Below are 4,471 nucleotides of genomic sequence, written 5' to 3'. Positions count from 1 at the left end.
GAGCCACGCTCACATGTTTGAGTCCATTGTTACAACCACTGTGTTAATCCCTCTCTTTGAGGCTATTCCTTTCTTTTGCTGACTCTCTCATTTACCAAGCATGCATGATGTCTTTCTCCAAAGACTGGTTCTTCCTGATAACATGTCCAAAATCAGTGAGATGAAGTCTGGCCATCCTTGCTTCTAAAGAGTGTTGCAGCCATACTTTTTCTAAGACAGATTTGTTTGTTTTTCTGGCAGTCCATGTTGTTGTTGTTATGTGTCGTCAAGTCAGACCCAACTCATAGTGACCCTCCTTGGGTTTCTGAGGCAGTATCACTACGAAAGTAGATTGCCCCATCTTCCTTCTGAGGAGAGGCTGGTGAGTTTGAACTGCCAGGCTTCTGGTTAGCAGTCAAGTGCCTTAGGCACTATGCTACCAGAGCTCCCAGGCAGTCCATAGTATATTCAATATTCCTGACAAATACCATAATTCAAATGCATCAATTTTTCTTCAGTCTTTCTTATTCATTGTCCAGCTTTCACATGAATATGAGGCAAATGAAAATATCATGGCTTAGTTTAAGTACACTTAGTCCTTAAAGTGATGTCTTTGTTTCACAATGCTTTATAGAGCTCTTTTGCAGGAGATTTGCTCAATGAAATGTTGTTGCTTTCTTAACTGCTGCTTCTATGGGTGTTGATTGAGGATCCAAGTAAAATGAAATCCCTGGCAACTTCAATCTTTTCTCTATTTATTGTGATGTTTATTTTGTCTGGTTGTAAGGATTTTTGTTTTCTTTATATTGTGGTATAATCCATGCTGAAGGCTTGTCTGTGATCTTCATCGCTAAGTGCTTTAAGTCATCTTCACTTTCAGCAAAAAGGTTGTGTCATATGCATATCATGATTTGTTAAGGGGTCTGACTCTAATCCTGATGCCACATTTTTCTTCATCTAGTACAGCTTCTTAGGTTATTTGGATTATTTGCTCAGCATACATATTATATAAGTATGGTGAAAGGATACAACCCTAACATATGCTTTTTCTGATTTTAAATCACACACTATCCCCTTAATTCTGTTTGAATAACTGCCTCTTGGTCTATATACAGGTTCCACATGGGTACTATTAAGTATTTTGGAATTCCCATTGTTTGCAATTTTATGTATAGTTTGTTATGATCCACACAGTTGAGTGCCTTTGCACAGTCAGTAAAACACATGTAAACATCTTTCTAGCGCTCTCTGCTTTCAGCCAAGATTCATCTGACATCAATATTGATATCCCTCATTTCACATCCTCTTCTGAATCTGGCTTGAATTTCTGGCAGTTCTCTTTTGATACATTACTATAGCCCTTTTTTAATTACCTTCAGCAATATTTTACTTGCATGTATCCTGCCTTGTATGGAATCACCTTTGTTTGGAAGGGCATGTGTATGAATCTCTTCCAGTCAGTTGATCAAGTAGCTGTTTTCCAAATTTCTTGACATAATGGATAACATGCTGGATCTGTCCTTCTAGGACTTGATATTTTCACTTAATATGGTCACCATGAGATTTATCTGTATAATGTGTATATGTCTAGGTCATTTTATAACTGATGGTAAATGCCATTATATAGAAATACTGTGAATTGCATACTCATTCTCATGTGGATGTGCATATATCTTGTTTCTAGTTTTTAAGACAAGACTATTTCTTCTCAGCCTTCTTGAGCATATTTCCTTATACACATGTATAGTTGAGGGTTGTGCTCAACTACTGCTTTTCAAAATGTGCTAGTTAACACTGTCACCAAGTTTATGCCTCCACATCATTGCCAACAATTAATTGATTTTGTCCTTCATTTTATATTTTCTCTTCTAATAGGTATAAAACACATTTCTTCCGTGAAATAGAAAATTTGTGATTATTACTAGTGTTAAACCTTTCTGTATATGTTTATTAGCCATTCAGATTCCCTTTTCTAACAGTGCACATACTGTCTTATGTTTCTTTTTCATTGTTTACTATTGCTATATAAACAATCTTTTTGAATTAAGGATGTTGCTACTTTTTGGCTCATTGAGTTACAAATGTATTCTCTCAATATTTGTTGTATATTTTGATGAAGCATATTTTACTTTTAAAATCTGCAAGTTTATCTATATTTTATGAGCTCTTTTTTGGGGGGTGGGTTATGAAGGCAATAAAAGGCAAGGGGGTGGTGTTGAGACTCCTTAGATTTGGAAAAGTTCTCAGCCTGTACAGATGCTGACCATTGCCACCATCTTAGGCTCATCCACCTGTAGTACAGAAAGGGACAAAAGAAGCTCCTCAGGTCAGAAATGTCCTTGAGTTTGTGTTTCTCTTATCCTTTTTAATGCTTGATGAAACTTGTTAGTAGAAAACATGGATATCTGTTAGTTTTCTTTCTGACTTCCTCAAACTAAATTTCAGGTTACTGGGACCCACGACTAAGATGCTTGTATATCTCTTATTCTATTGGCAAATGGCTCTCCTCACATCTATAGGCATACCTTGTTCTATTGAGCTTCACAGACACTGAATTTTTAAAATTAAAAAAAAAAAAAAAACAGAAAGTTTGTAGCAACCCTGCATTGAGCAAGTCTGTCAATGCCATTTTTTTCCAACAGCATGTGCTCACTTTGTGTGTCTGTGGCACATTTTGGTAATTCTTGAAATATTTCAAATTTTCATAATGCTATTGCACACTTAATAGACTATAGTGTAGTTTGAACATAACTTTTTTATGCACTGGAAAACCAAAAAATTAATCTTGCTTTATTATGATGTTCTTTTTATTGTGGTGGTATGGAACTAAGGGTTTCCAAGGTGGTATCCCTATGGAAGTAAATTGCCCAGTCTTCCTTCTGAAGAGTGGCTAGTGAGTTTGAACTGCCACCCTTCTGATTAGCAGGCACATGCCTTAGGGACTATGCCACCAACTTGCTGTCATCTGCTTTTGGCATTGAGAATTATCTAGTGCTTTAGTGAACACTAAGGATTTCTGGTGGCACTGTGGTTAAGGCATTGGGCTGCTAACCAAAAGGGTGGCATTTTGAACCCATTAGCTGCTCCGCAGGAGAAAATAAAGCAGTCTGCTCCTATAAAGATTTATAGTCTTGGAAACCCTATGGAGGTCACTGTGAGTCAGCATTGACTCAATGACAATGTTTTTTGGTTTTGGTTTTGGTTTTTGGTTTTAGTGAACACTATCCTTTCTACCTTCTACTTTATATCAACTGTTGCTTTCTTTACTTTTGTGGATATATTCCTTTTAGTGTGTAAATGTGTGTGTGTGTGTGTGTGTGTGTGTGGTAGTTCAGTTTGTGTGTCAACTTGGCTGGGCCTGGTTGAGTGGCTGGGCAGCTGGTGGTAGTTACTCCTCATGATGAGACTGGTAATCAACTCCATGATGGAATCTACTGTGAGCAGCTGAGTAGCTGCCTAAGGGATGTGGTCTGCTTCCTATATATAAGCAAAAGCCTTGGGGAATGGTCTCTAGCTTGCAGCATGCTTGGACCCTGCATGTAGCTGTATCATTATTCAGCAGCCTTCCATGCTCTGCCAAGCTTGGGACTTACAATGGACTTGAATTAATGGCCTGCCATGTGGTTTGGTAACATCGGGACTGTGCCATTTTATTTGTTGACCTTGGGCTTGTTAGCCTCAGCAGCCAGTAGATGCCTGAGTGAAGAGATGCCTCTAGCTTCAGTGGGCCAGGAGCAAGAGGCAGAGCTAAAGCCCAAGGCTTTGACCCAGCCTCTAGAGCCTGGCACTTTGAACTTGGTCTTAAAGATTCCAAATTTTAGGAATAAGCTCTTGTTTGTTCAAGCCATCCCGTCTGTGGTATATTCTTGTCAGAGTGGCACTAGGTAACCAGAACAATATATAATAGAAAAGCATGTGCCTAGCCTATCTAGCCTACCCTTTTGAATTGGAAGCCATCCTAATCTGGTTTTCATTCTTATTTCATCACTGAAACTGCTATATGCCAAGTGATCTGAGACTATAATTCCATTATTCAATATTGACCATTTGACAGCATCCAGAATAATTTACTTTTTTTTTTTCATTTTTAAAGTTTTCTTTTGTGTGTGTGTGTGTGTGTGATTTGGATGAAAGTTTAGAGCAGATTTACTTTCCATACAGCAGTTCACATACACTTTGTCTCATGACATTGACTACAATTTACCCCAATGCAACAGCTCCCCTCCCACTTCCTCCCGATAGTTACCTCTTCCCTGTGTCTATCCCTCCATGCACTTCTGCCCCTGAGCTATCTCCCTGTGCATAAATACCCCTTCTTTCTCCCATGATTATTCTCTCCAAAGAGTGTATCTACCTCAGGTAAATGTTCAAGTCCTATACCAGTCTTTTGTTTGTCTGGAAGCCACAGGTGTGGGTTCAATTCCAGACCTGAAGGGCAGTTAGGGGCCATAGTCTCAGTGGTTCCACCAGGCTCTATCAGACCAGCAAACCT

Source organism: Orycteropus afer, unplaced genomic scaffold (genome assembly GCF_000298275.1).
Source record: "Orycteropus afer afer isolate SDZICR_OR568_19922 unplaced genomic scaffold, OryAfe1.0 scaffold00131, whole genome shotgun sequence".
In the NCBI taxonomy this organism is placed as follows: Eukaryota; Metazoa; Chordata; class Mammalia; order Tubulidentata; family Orycteropodidae; genus Orycteropus; species Orycteropus afer.
Note: the sequence above shows the minus strand (reverse complement) of the source record.